Source organism: Chamaea fasciata, unplaced genomic scaffold, assembly GCF_029207755.1.
Source record: "Chamaea fasciata isolate MVZ Bird 193981 ecotype frontalis unplaced genomic scaffold, bChaFas1.0.hap1 SCAF_6, whole genome shotgun sequence".
Classification (NCBI taxonomy): Eukaryota; Metazoa; Chordata; class Aves; order Passeriformes; family Sylviidae; genus Chamaea; species Chamaea fasciata.
The window spans coordinates 43396927-43411712 of NW_027094091.1; positions in this window are offsets into that span (position 1 = coordinate 43396927).

Consider the following 14786-nt stretch of genomic DNA (forward strand, 5'->3'; position numbering starts at 1 on the left):
TATTAATAGCCAACTTGAAGGCAAACATAAGGACCTGCCTACTAACATTTTTCATTAAGAGATGAGTGAGCATCCTTCTCCCCTTAGTATTAACTTTTGGCATGATTTAAAGGACACTGTGTTAAGATGAAGCATTTGTCACTACAGGAGAAAAACCTGCTTGTTACATTGAAATACCTAATGGCACTTTTCATTAATATTGAGTCCTTTGTACTCACTTCTCTCTGGTTCTGGCAGCAATTCCCTATGACCACTGCATAAGGTTTCATTATGATACTTATCCTTGAGAAGCACTTTCATTTGCCATAGAAATGACTGGAAAGATAACGTCGTTCTGCAGTCGGCTCTTCTCTCCCATCCCCTTTCCACTCTTTTTATTTAATTTAAGGAAAACAATAAGAGACACTTAACTCCACTTCTTTCCCTCTCTTTCAGATATGATGAAAATAAGATAAAACACCTGTCAGGTCTGTCACTGAAATTTCAGTTTATTTATTATGGAATAACATTGTTTTTCCAAGGGAACATGCTATTCAGCTTTTCCTGTCATCATTATATACTAAGAGGGAGGGAGGATTACCTGATTTTGATCAATAAATTCTTATGTGCCAATAAATGTGAAAATTTCAGGACAACAATTTGTAAACAACCTACTGACTGGCTTATTTTTCCTCTGTAAGAACCTCTGTGCACTACTGCCATTGCTGCTCAGAGAATTTCGAGAAGAGGTAATAAAGAATCCTGACAACCTTTTGGACATCTCTTCTTTCCTCCCCCCACCCCACATCTCTTTTTGCCTTTTGCAGTCTAAAAAAAGTGTCCTCTTTCCCTTGACTGTATTTTACATTCTGCTTTTTGTTTTCTTATCTGCCCCTTATTCTTCGACCCCTCCCCCACAAGAGCTTGGGGACCTTTCGCCCTCCCTCACTGTGAATACCATTACCCTAGGGACAGAAGGAAATTTTTCAGATGTAAACAAAAGCATAAATCCCTTTGCTTGTCTTTCCCTACTTTATTCTCTTCTCTATTTCCCTTCCCCCTACTTCATAAATACTTTTGTATGTTTAGCCACCTGCAGAGATTGAGGGTGGAAGACATGAAATCAGAAGCAAACAAAATCTCTGCTCGCTTCAGCTTAGTCATTAATAGCACCATTAGCTTATTGAACTCCAGGATATATCATGTCACAGTTCATGATTCAGGGTCTCTCAATTGCTCTTGCATTGTTTATATCCTGAGTCAGAGTCTTTCAGATAATTTAGGCTTAATCACTCTTCTGCAACAACAGTCTTACGGGTGCCATTTAATCAAATCTATCAGTTATGCTCTGAAACATCTTGAGGTTTCAGAGGAATCACCAGACACTGCCTTAGCATTTATTTACTCACAGGAGTAAAAATGTTCTTTTGTGCTTCAGCTTAGTGAGAATGCTAAATGACAAAGAAGCTGAGTGAACCGAGGTATCTGTATCTGTTATGTCAGTGTGGGAACAGGGAGCTTGACCAGAGAGCAGAAACATGGGAATGAGCAAAGAACTCTGGCCTCCAACAGCAGCCATGAACCGACCACTCTGAGTTAGTGCACACATTTTTTTTGGCTTTCTTCTGTGACCGGACTGATGCAGACAGAAAACCAAGTACTTATTAAAACTGTAAACAACAGAAAAAAAAATCCTTATTCCAATGTGTTGCTACAGCATCTGTCATCTGAATGTTTTATAACATGGGTGTATTTATTCTTATGCTTCCCCTTGCTCTTCAATTGAAAATCTTAACAGCCTGAACTTGAGTTCAGGTGTGATCTACAAGTCTACCTATTGCCACTTTGGTCTTGCAAAGTTATCAAAGTGAAATACTAAGGAAATGGTCTAAGAGTCCTCGCTGCAGGGAAGAGCTGTGCCTTTAATTTCAGCTTTGTTTTCAAAGAATTAAGAATACAAGGGGAGGCTCCAATCATTCAGTATAAATAGGGTTTTTGAGGGTTTCGCGTTGATTTTTTAACACGCAGTCTTACTGTTGTTTTGTTGTAGGAAACATTACATTTAAGCACAGGCTGGCAAGGAAACCAGGCTCTGATGTGTTGTCTGCCAATTCAGACACACAGTCAGCACAGATATACATGTATCCTCTACAGTGCAAAAGAATAAAACTGAAGAAAATTTAATCTTCCATTGTTACTTATGAAAATGGTACTTAAGCAATTTCTCCTGCTTTGGATTGGATGGAGGACTATCACATATAACCTGGCTCCTGCAAAAACTATTTTGCTTTTAGGAAGTTTATTTAATTTAGATGAGAATGCAGAATTTTCCATATCTAATTCATATCACTCAAACACTTTTAAAAAAATTGCTCAAATCCAATTCCTCAACAGTCTCACGCAACTGACAACTTTTAGAGAAGTACTAATAGGCAAACAACATCCTTTTTCAAACTCTTTACATATTACAGCAGAATGAGAAGCTTGTTCCCAAGAAAGAAATTTCTCAAGTTTTGTAGAACAAAATGTTCTACTTCTAAATCACATGAAACCTACAGACAGCTAAGCAATTTAATTCACTAGTATTTGCAAATTTCTCTAAAGCATGGAGTACTATTAGTCTTTGGATTATGGATAGGGAAACCAACACAAAAATAATTGAGCTTCCCAATGTTCTTGCAGCAAAACAAAAAACAGAACTAATACCTCAAAAGTAACAACTATGTATCTGGAGCCTACAAACACCCTTTGCTAAAGGGTCTCCATGCTCCTCATTCATGGTGTTAGTAAGCATATAAAATAGTTTATGCAGTGTGTTACCCTCTGAGAGACAACTCCCTTTTCACTTTTTAGAGAACCCTGTGGGTGAATGTTTCCTGCTCAATACTGTTGCCTGGTTCTTGGGACTTTCTCAACAGCTGTCTGCCTTAGAACCTTCCCTATCACCCTTTGAATTACAAGCACAACATTCATCTGATTTGCTTTCAAACCTTGTATGATACGCATATATATATCTGTATGATCGGCTTCCTCCTTTAATCCTGCACTAAGCCTCAGGTCTGTTTATCAACCACAGCTTCCTGAGGTACCAGACTACATTCAGTGTTCTTTTCCACAGTCTATCAAAGATATGAATTGACAACTCCTTCCAAATATAAAGAACTAAAAGCATGCTGATGGCACTACTCTTTTCTCCAATGTTTGCTGCTTTTCACCTAGGCTGTATTTGCCTGGAGTCTGTTAGGTTGTAGCTGCTGTTCAAAAGCTGTTGCATTTCTTTCTGTTCTCATACAGTCCCACCTTGCCAATGGACCTGATCAAGACAGTTGTCTACACTAGTAGCCAGGAGAAATGAAACAGGTGAGAATGCTACCTTTAAGCAGAATTTCTTCAGGCTGAATCTCTGATCCTTTAGAAAGCGGAGGAAACTGTTAGAGAGGGTGTCTGCTTCATGTACTCCCTAGATGCCTCTGTTTTGCTGCTGTGCACTAAAAGATGTTCTTGGTTTCACGTTCTTTGTGTCCTGGAATGAATGAAAGCAAGCCTGCAATGCTTTTTATCACCCCTAATCTAACTGGCCTTATCCTCACTTTCACTTGCAGGTAGTTGACTTTCACACTCTAAGATGTTCCTAAAATGCACATCTCAACATTTTTCTGGCATATTTCACTGGGGGTTTTTTTTGTTTTGGTTTTGGTTTTGTTTGTTTGTTTTTTAGAAAAAAACAAACCAGTTTCTCTCTTCAGTAACAGAACTAAGAGAAAAGCACTTCCCAAACAGTAATATGAGTACACAGTGGACCTCACAGGTGTTCTCCAGAATGGGGTTTGCCACATTTGCTTTGACCATGTTTTGCTGTTTGAAAAGAACATGCTCACCATTATCTGAAATGATGAACTGAAGTGGTTTTGAAGTAATTGCTCTGGGTGGGAAATAAAATATGCCATTTAGGAAACAGACAAGACACTGCTTGTTTACATATCTGTTCAGAAACAAGCTTGCACTTGCTCATTCACACCACCAACCTTGACCCATTGCTTAGCAGTGCAGTTGAGCATAAGTAATTCAGTTACCTGATCAGCATGTTATTCACCAGGAAAACATTCATGACAGTGCCTGCCACTTTTGTTGGCCAACAGGTAACACTAGCAAGTAACCAGCATTCTCAATTTCTACCTTAACTGTGGTGGAAGTGGTGCCTTAAATTTCTGTTAATTTCATAGGGTTTCAAGCAATGCTAAAAGTCTCATAACCATGAGTTGTGTACATATCTATTTAGTGATGCTTTACGGCAAGTATACATATATATATATATTCCCCCCCCCTCAGAATTCTAGATATTCTTGGAAACCTGTAATCTAGCTTTAGAAAATGTAATAGTTTGAAAATTAGGTTCATTTGTCATAATGCCAGAAACAACTTGGCCCATTAAAATCATTCCCATACACATCAAAGACACTGTCAAAGACTAGAATGACTTGAGCGAGATGTTGAAACATTGCAAACAAAGTGAGAGTATGCTGTGCTCTGACTACCATTACAGAAATAAAACACTTCTTTCAGAAGGCAATGGCACTAACAGTAAAGAGGCAGTGGAGAGGCATATCTGAGAAAACTGTATGAATAGTAAGGATAGTAAAGTAAGGAATAAGTTGCTTAGACTGTTCTCAATGCCTACATTATCATGCTACTTTCATAGGCAAATGCTTTTCAGGAATACTGAGATAAAGCTGAACCTGTTATGGAGAAGAGAAAAAAAATCTTACCATCTCCAGCTTTTCCTGGGAAAAGTTCTGATGTAACTAACATCAGCTCCTTGCCAGTTTACTTTGCCTGCCTCATCACTCTTTGTCCCCTGCTCCACCAGTCTCTAGTATGCGTACCTTCTTTTCGTGTTCATACATCTTCAGTCTCATGCCCAACCTGCAGGCCATGTCTCTTTGTGTCCTTCTGAAGCCCTGAAGGTACCTGCTCCCAGCAGTGCCTTAAAACTGGGGTTGGACTATGAGGGGGGACAAAGAAAAAGTTACAGTTGGTGCTGAGGTCTCCTACCTTTGAGACATGGAGGAGATACATTGCTGCTTCAACTCAGTTTTCTTTCAGACTGTGTCCCTTTGTGACCTCCTGGTAGCACCGCCTTCCTCTGACAGTAGTCATGGGTACTAAGCCCAACCTAAAATGGGAGGAATAACCTTTTACTTTGCCCTGTTGCATATAGTGGCTTTAGTTGATGTTCCTCAGCAGGAAAAGCTGATGGGCTAGGCAATCTCTTAATATCCCATTCAGCCATATTTCCATTATTCTCTTCTCGTGTGATTTACTAACAATTAGCTAGATTCATAAAAACTAAAAAAGAGACTAAATGGATGGAAAAAAGCCCTAAAAGAATTGTGTAGAGGAATTAAAAGGAGAAAAAGAAAGAAAATCTTTATTATAAAAAAAACACAGTGGCCCAAATATTTAAACATGCCTGTTGAAAATTTTCCTGGAATCCTGAATTTCTAAGTGCTGAGTACTTTCATCTGCCAGTAACCGTTACCTTGGTACTTGACAGTCCTGTCATTGAATCAACTGCTCTATTTCTTGTTTCCAGTGCCTGAAGTGAGTGATGTGGATGCAGGTGTTTAATTTTAGGCACACAGGCTTGAGAAATACAAGTGATTAGTTCCAGGGTTACTTCCAAGATAGATTTGCTATAGCTAGACAAAAATCCTCAATCCATCTGCTTTACATTTTAGTAGAAAAGTAGACAGGTAAGATAAAGGTGGTTTAGTGAACTACTGGAGAGCCTTCACCCTGCAAAACCACCAGACTCTGGAACATCTCCCAGGTAACAGATATCTTGGCTGAAATAACATAGTACTACTCTGGTTCTTCAGAGTAATATGAGGCATCTTTTTATCATTTTAGTATCACACATCTACTCTCACATGTGTATTGGAGCCTGGGGAGAATTAGAAAGAGCTGTGACCACTGGATTCCCATTAAACAAAACTGTAGCTCCGGCCCCGTCTTTGATTGCTTACCAGGAAGGGGAATGGTTGCCCTTGTTTTGGACTATACACCAGATCTGTGCTACTAGAAAATTCTCCTAAAAACTTTATTTCAGCCTTAGATTTAAGAGGCCCTTTTATGTTCTCTAGTTGTATCTGACACATGCAGACCTTCTCCCTTCTAGAAACAGGCTTCAAGTGCTTTGAGATGCAGATTAACTTGGCAAAGTTTAAAAGTGTGGTGCATCTTGCATACTGCTGTGTTATATTAATAACCAATAACAATTTACAGCCCTTCAATAGGGAAAACTCTGACAGATCAAGCAACCCTGAAGCATTTGAGTGTGAAACCAACTGAACCTCTCCCTGACAGCAAGATTCCCTAGGGGCTTGTCTGGTCTATGAAAAAGTTACCTGTTAGAAACAGAAACCCACCTTTTTATTCAGATATAACTTTACTCTGTACTGCAGGGTGTCTGACTTTGGTGCTCAGGAAATGAAAGGTGAAGCCTTGGTACATTTGCCTGTGCTCCACAGGGGAACATTTTGACTGAAGAATCTCCTCTTGTGGAGCTTCTGTCACTGACTCATTGATTCCAAAGTGCAAGGGGGTGCGGTCAAATGCCAATTAGGAAAGCTTAGTAGTCTATTTTATGGTATTATTTTTTCAGAAAAAAAAAAAAAACACAACAAGGGACATTAAGAGAAAGCAGCAATGACACAGGGAAGAAGCATGTTGAACTCTCTCAGCTTTGAAGAGAACATTTTTTTAACCTTCTTGAGGGAATGCTTACTTTTTCCATCCCATTTAATAAAACTGATCACAGAGAACTAATTTCTGCTAGGTAAATAGCAACTGGTACATCAATTTCCTGCCAGCAGCTGCAGTTTCAACAGTTTCAGTCTTTCATTCAAATGTGTGAATGCTTTGCTTAAATTGCACATTTCTCATTTAGTGTACCTTGAAAATACATGCTGTCACTCATTCAGTCTCTGAGAAGAGTTTGGCTGTGCTGTGGCTTGCATAAAGCAGCACTAGAGAGAATCATTCAAGCGAGTAAGAGGAGACATTAGAACACGCAGGTAGAGTTTGGGAAAATAAAAAAAGCTTCTGCCTACAATTCTGCGTAGCAAATGAAGCATCCAAGAGCAGAAGCTCTAAATCAGCACACCAAATCCATCTGATTTCTCTCAAGGGTTAAAGGCCAACAACTCATGTTAAAAATGAATTATCACACAGACTGAAAGATCTTGAAAAGGTAAAAGGTGTCTCTTAAAAAAAGTCCAGGCTAGAAGTCTTAAATGTAGCAATGGTTTAATACAAATCTTCAGGAAATTCTATCTTGCCGTTCAGTTCCTCTAAGTAACCTTTCTTTTTGTCCCCAATTGCTCCATTATATTGACAGGAAGAAACTAGGATGCCATTTACTTAACCTAGCTAATATTTCTCAGTTGTAATTCCCGGAATACCAGTTCTCCTCCCCTCCAGCCCGGGAGCCATGTGATTTTGTGTGTTCTTACCACTGGCTGCTCTGGGGATTCCAGACCTTCTCATGTACCATGCTGACATTTTGCAATCAGCCCTTTCTGGAGCCCAAGAACAAGTCACATGAGAGAATATCTCTTAGATAAAACTAGAGCTTTTCAAAAATTCCCAAATGAGGCATTGTATGGGTTTGTTGCTTTTTCCCCACTAGATAATGCCTGCTTACAGATACTTCATCTTTTTACAGTAGCAGTCAAATTGGAAAAATATGCAGACTATGCTGCAAATAATTCTGTTTTCAAAACAGTTGCTCAAAATAAAATAAATTTTAATTTACATTTGAGTTAAAATAAGCCTGGTTTCTCTATAACAACACTGTTTTAGGAAGGCATTTCAGACTTTCCCCACAAAGTCACCATTCTTATTTTTGCTTTGAGACAAGACAGACTTAAAAGACACAAAACTTCTTACAAAATGAAAAATCCAGTTTATGCACTTTCAGAATAAATCTAGTTATTAAAATATGTGCTGTTTGCCTGCCCTTGTTCTTCTTTGATGTGTACTGTCTGCAGGTGTATCCACATTATGGCTGCAACATGATGCAAATCCTAGAAGCCAGAGATTGGCTTCTAGTATCAATAGCTTATCTGAAGTCATGGTTCATTAAGCATGGAGGTTGTGATCCTATGAAAGGGAGTAGCAGTTAAAAAGTGAGCATATAATTAGATACATCACCATGACAAAACCCTTCAGTACACATCCTTTTCCTTTTTTTCTTTCTAACATGTTAACTAACATCTAAGTGTTTTTCTAACATGTAGATTTATACTGTGTCTGATTTGAAGCAGTACCCCAGCATCTACCTACCAGATGGCAGAGTTCCTGGGAAGAAAAAAGACTGAAGATCTGATAATCTGACCTCCCAGAAGCAGCATCACTTCATGTTTCAGCAAGAGTACTGCATGCAACAGAAGTGTGAGCAGAGCTCACATGGCAGCTATGGGTGCACTCTTCAAGGATGTCATCAGTGATGTTTCAGTTCCAGCTGAGTAAGCAGGATGCTCCTTCCCAGCTACCTCACAATGTCTTTTCACACAATTGGTCATCCTGGGAGAAGCCCTCCATATTGGAGCAGATGGTTCCTTAATCAGTTGGTAACAAACTCAAAAATACAAGTCTTCCTAAAGCCCCTTGCACTGCTAGTATGAACCAGAGAACGAAAATCTCATGCTTTGAGCATGCAAAGCAGTCACCGATGGAGATGTGCAGCTCAGAAAACAAATGAAAACACAGCTAAATCAGTAGTTTTGCTTAGGTCAAATTTAGTTTTCTAGTTTTTTTAGTAATTTTTTACATTTAGTAAGAAATCAGAATTATTTCTGGGTCTGATTTTATCCTTACAAGAGATTTAAGAGAACGTGTGATTAGTGTCTCAATTAGGTTCACTTTCCCTGCTAGTACCTATCCAGGAAGAGGTTTTCACAGGCCAACAGAAAAGGAAAATGTTCCTACAGATCCAAAGGCTCTTCCTACTAACAACGTTAATGCCACATTAACTATTAGTTCAGAAACATATGAGATGAGGGGAAATGGAAGGTTAAGCATCCAAAATTCTGTCACTGGTAGGTAGAAATAATTTTTTTAAAGTGTATTTGGGGATGCTGGACAGAAATAGTTGCCAAGTAGTTACTAAACTCCTACAAACCCCTAATTTTTGCAAATTAAATTAGTAATTCAGAATTACCATGGATTAAAAGTACCATTCCGTAAAGATCAGTTGCTTAGCCCCATTGCTTAGTCTTTCTAGTCATTTGTTAACTGCTGCTAACAGTTCACTAAACCTTAAAAACCCTAACATATTCTAACTTGTGAGTCAAGAAACACTTACACAGGGAAATTAAAAACCCACAAGGTCAAACTAAAAAGGGAAAATATTTCTACAGATTCAAAGATTCTTTCCACTAACAACATTCATATCACATTCAATACCATTTCTAAGACACACATTCTCTCTGTCCTCTCTATGGAGTTTCATTTGTGCATGTCAATAGAAAGGACTTTGGGAAAAAGTATAATGCATTCTTCTGTCTTAATTAATGATGTTTGCTACTTCTGCAATGGGAGATGGGTGCCCTGTTATTCTTGGACAATGGCATTAAGCTCACTAGAAGGAAATCCTGAAATGACTGCAACAATTGTGCTCATTGGAAGAAGAACAGCTTCCATCACAAGAAATACATATTGGTAGTCAACTGGAAAAGCAAAAAGAAAATACTAATGCTTACCAAACTCACACTGGCAGGCTTTTTTGCAGTGATGCTATGTATTACTAGCAGGTGTTCCATGACACAGCAAAGATTTTATCTTCAATAAAATTTGTTTTAACAACAACAATTTGGTGTACAGGTGCCCAAGCAACCCCAAGAATCAACTGAAAAATCAGATTCATCTTTTTAATGACCAAAATTAAAAATCCCAAAAATTTTAATTTTCTCATAATATTCTTCATTTGTATGGAACAAAGAACTGCTGAATGTGTAGATGTGTGAAGAGGGGAAAGGGTTTTAATTTTCCCAAATTACTTGCTGAGAAGTATTAACATGGTGTTACAAAAGCATGTGAAGATCTCTAAAAGACTGGACTGAACCACTCTGAAGAAAAATAAAATGTGGACATGAATCTGACAACAAATTTTGGCAGCTGTCAAAAACCTAGGTAAAGCCTTCATATTGCCTTCATCTCTAAATATATCTCGCTGCATGTAACATAACCAAATCACAAAGCAAAAAGTTATATTGTCACCAAAGCATTCTTTTTCCTCTAAAATGACATGCCACCATTAGCATCCATGCTGCTAGCTCTGAATGATGTGTTACCTACTGTTCTAGCTACTGAGCAGAGAGAAAAATGGAAGAGAGAAAAGGTTCCCTATAGATCTGAATTGATCCTATAGTCTGCCCTGGCACAGAGAAGGCCAACCTTTACAGACATGAAAATTGATTCAGGCCTTTCAGTCTTCAGTTTCAACCACAGCATCTGGAACTCCCTTGGGCTGATTTAGAGACTGAGGTGCTCATGTCTGCTGGAGATGGTTGCATTAGTAAGTGCCTCTTTGGAATTAAGAATGACTCCTTCCAGATCAAGCTGTGTATCTCTTGCCAGAGAGCGCTGTTGGCAGGAGCAAAGGACTGATTCAAAACCTAAGGCCCTTTAATAAAGTTACAAAATTAACTTAAATACATACCAGAAATCCAAAAGGAAAAAACTGATCTGCTCTGGGCACTTAAATAAATGATTCTCTCATGCTACAACACTGAGTTGGAGAGTCAAACTAAACTGATTGCTACAGACCTTTAATTCTCAAACACAACACTATCTAGGATAAAAGAAATGGAAAATTCAGAGAACAAGTTAAAGTAAAGCCAGCCTATTTTCCTACAGTTCTTAGAATCATGGTGTTTTGATTTCTTTTTCCACCTACCTTTCTACTAAATCACTTAGTGGAAAAATACAATTTTCTATTTCTCATATCTTTCTTTGTGACACACCCAGTCATGGCATGCTGTCATTTGTAAAAAGTACCACTCACCAGTGGTACCCAACAGCAGCTTTACTTGATAGGAGAAATAGGTACCTGTCTTCTGCAAAAGAGTCTCATTCTAGCTTCCAGCCATAAAATAACATGCTGTTTCTGCACTCTTTCCTCCAAACATAACATTGTCTTTTATATCATCCAGTCATGTGGTTGTCAAGCACAGAAGTCCTTTTCACTCTTTTGTCATGTCCTACTGCTCACAAAAAGCCAAATATCTTTGCAATGAAAGATCTCACATTTGGCTGTATCCTGAGAGAGCTCTGTAATCTCTCACCAGTATCCTGGATTCAGGATGTCAGCTCTCACTGAACCATGAAGGCAGCTTAACAGTAAACTAGATTCTTCAAAATACTGTTTGCATATAAAAACCCCCCAAAAATCAATGGACTGCTTTTCCTCAACAATATATTTCTCTCTTAGGATGCAGTAAGCACTGTCCTGTTCCTTTCTGTCTGTATAAAAAGTTTTACATACAGTTCAGGTACAATAAATAGAAAAAGTAAGGCAAACTAGTCTCTTTTTCTAATTACCTTTTATCTTCTTTCTTTACTGGTTATGATAGAGAAAATCAGTTCCGATTCTGAAACCAAAGAATACAACCAATTGCAAGGGAGACGAGGTAAGAAAGAGCCTCTGTTCCCAAGAGACAATTTTTTAGCCCTATTTATGAAACAATGAGGTTATAAATAAACTGGCAAGAAAAAACTCCCAGGAATTTAAATGATATTTGAATAAATATTTTGCTTCTCCTTTGGCAAAAGGTCTCTAAAGAAAAAAAAGAACATTCATAGATACAAAGCAGTAGCTTGTGCAGCGGGTCACATTCTGAGTTTCTTAGTTTTCAGGCCTCTCTGAAAGATTGCTTTCTCTTTGCCAGCCAGGCCTTTGATATGCTTATCATGCATTTAAAGCTATTTATGGATGGATACATAATCCTGTCTAAACCGATTAGAAAAAATTAAATCAATCCACCAGCATCTACTATATTAAATCATGTACTCATTAGGAAACATTTCTGGAACACCAAACCCACCCATTAACAATCTTAGCTGGGGGGGAAAAAGCTGGGGTAGAATCCCAGACAAGTTCTCTTTCTCTCATTTCTGTGAGTGAGAGAATTTAACAAGCAACTGTTTTCCAGCAGTTGACCGTGAAATGGATCATGTTTTATTTATTCTGCACAAATGGCAAATCACAGCAAAGTGTAGCCTTGGGATTAATCAGTGGGCTTTTATCACTGGGGCACCAGTTGGACTTTGGTTCCTCTCAGAATGTCTACAAATCACTCTGATTAGATGCCTGTCTGAAACATACATCATTTGACTTTGCTAGCTTCAGGCATAATAACTGGAAGACTCTATAAAGGGGATGAGCTTCTACAGGGTGGGTCACTAAGGCTTGATATAAAAGGTGAAAATTAGTGAGTCTGAGAGAAGACTAATGAATAACAGCCAGCAATGCTGTAAAAGTCTAATCTAGAAAAAAAATGAGAGCCTTGAAACACTGAACTGTCCCAATTCCTGGATAAAGGCCTACCACTTTTACAGCTGAGCGCTGGTGGTAGTGCTGGCCACACAAGTTGCAGCTTTCCCATCTCCACTCAGCAGAAGAAAAAAAGAACTACCATGGAGTTGACTCAAAATTCAACACAAGTGTTACTGGAAAACTGATATTGGTTAAGATAATTTGTAATTAATGTAATGATACCAGTTCACTTCTGTTCGGCAGGCAGGAGCACCTGGCCTAATGAATCTACCGCGGAGACACTCAAGCTTGCAGCTTCAGTCATATGTCAGTGACTTGGTCTTTCCGGGAATGTAGGCAGAAGAGGACCTTAACATTTAGCAATCCCAAAAAGAATATGTGTATTTTCTGGTCCCATTAAAAGATGCCCAAATTTGACCCAAATCAAACGCATGAAACATCCTGTTTCAGAGATGCTGAAGCTCTTATCAAGGAATTTAGTTTTTTCTACATTCCATTTACATTGTACATCTCTCTCTCCACCGATGATGACATGGGAGGTTCAAATCTCAATTGCTTGATTTTCCAGTTCCCAAATCCAGAAGCTTCTCAACACTACCTGCAGAATAGATGTCCCTGCTGTGGTGCTGTGCAGCTCTCCAGTATGACTCTTCACACAGAGTAATGATTTACTGCTGCTACTGTCAGCAAAAGCAATACTAGTTGCAAACTGATAGTAACTGCATTAACACAAAATAACAAAGGTTGTAAATCCAGCCCTGAAGGTTTGGATTCAAACCCTACATAGCATTCTATGTGTCAAAATGGTTTACTGAAATAGTATGTACTTAATTATTTGAAATGTGCTTTATTTGATTGCTACATGATACACAAATTTGCAGAGTCCACTTCTGGCATTTGAGTTTCCTGACTTGGTTGTATATGTTTTTTCTGCCTACACATATAGATCCTATACTGTCTGTGAACTAAAAAAAACTACCTTGGGCTCAATCTGGATATGAGGTATATATTAATGTAAACCATTTTCATTTGGAAAAGTAGGTATTACAGGAATGTTACTTATTACCTCCTGCATGAACACAATAGATGTGCTTTCTCTTTCCTTTGCATATTACTCATTTGATTCCATTAGCCTCTTGTCAATACCCATATTCACAGCAGCTGCTTCTGTTCACTGAGCAGAAAGAAAAAGTATTTTTCTTTGAAGATGATGTGAACACTGCTCAATGAATCATTCAGCAAGTACTACTGCAGCTCAGTCATCCTACAGGCCATATTAGACTCAGGACCCTTGAATCTATAGCCAAAATAAGCCTTAGTATAGAATGTCTTCTGTAGTTAAGATAAGCAGTAGCTTGCAAAGTATTAAGGGAAAATCCTATACTCTGATCTGAGGTATATTATAATAGGATCTACTTAATATTCAATAGAGTGCTTTCAACACACTTTCATTTTAAATACAATTAATGTATTGCAATCTCACATTTATCTCTCTGGAGAGACTAAGAATATTTTCTCCATTGTACTGCAAATGGAAAAGAATCCTTCGGTGTCCTGACACATTCCTTTGGAGACTTTCAGTGCTTTAAATCAAAGCACCAAAACAAGAGTTTATTGTAGCAACCCAGAGGGAAGCATCATCTCCAATATCCTGATTCTCTGCAGCTGCTCATTCAGCATGGATGCAAGCTGGTTAATAACACTAACAAATGGGGACTTCCTTTGGAGGAAAGACTGTCTATATGTCTACACTGCATATTCTTTGCATGTAAGAGGTATTCAAAAAAATTTCGGAAAATTTATATCCAGATGCATACCTACTCATATATTCTCAAATTTCATTTGTTGACTTTTTCATTATGGGGAAAAAAAGATATGCAAGGTGAAAAAGGCCATCAAGTTGAAGAGTAAAGGGTTCAGAAAAGGTGATAACAGAAGTCTTAATTCAGTTCTGCTGTACATAGGGGTTATGGTATTGTTATCAATTATATGCACAGAATTTTTCAATTGGGCTCCTGTCTTATTTGCACTCAGGACAGAGCTCAGGGAGTGAGTTGTTATAACCACTTGGTTACTTTTACCCTTAATTTGCCTCTTGGCCTTATTACTTACACAACAATGTCTCCTATGCTGACTATAGAGTTGCTAATTTTCCCTGTTTTTTTCTATAGCATTCTCCCCCCATACCACCTCAGCTAGTCCAGTCAATTTTGTTACTGTCCCCATTTTTCAGACAAAGCAACCAAGG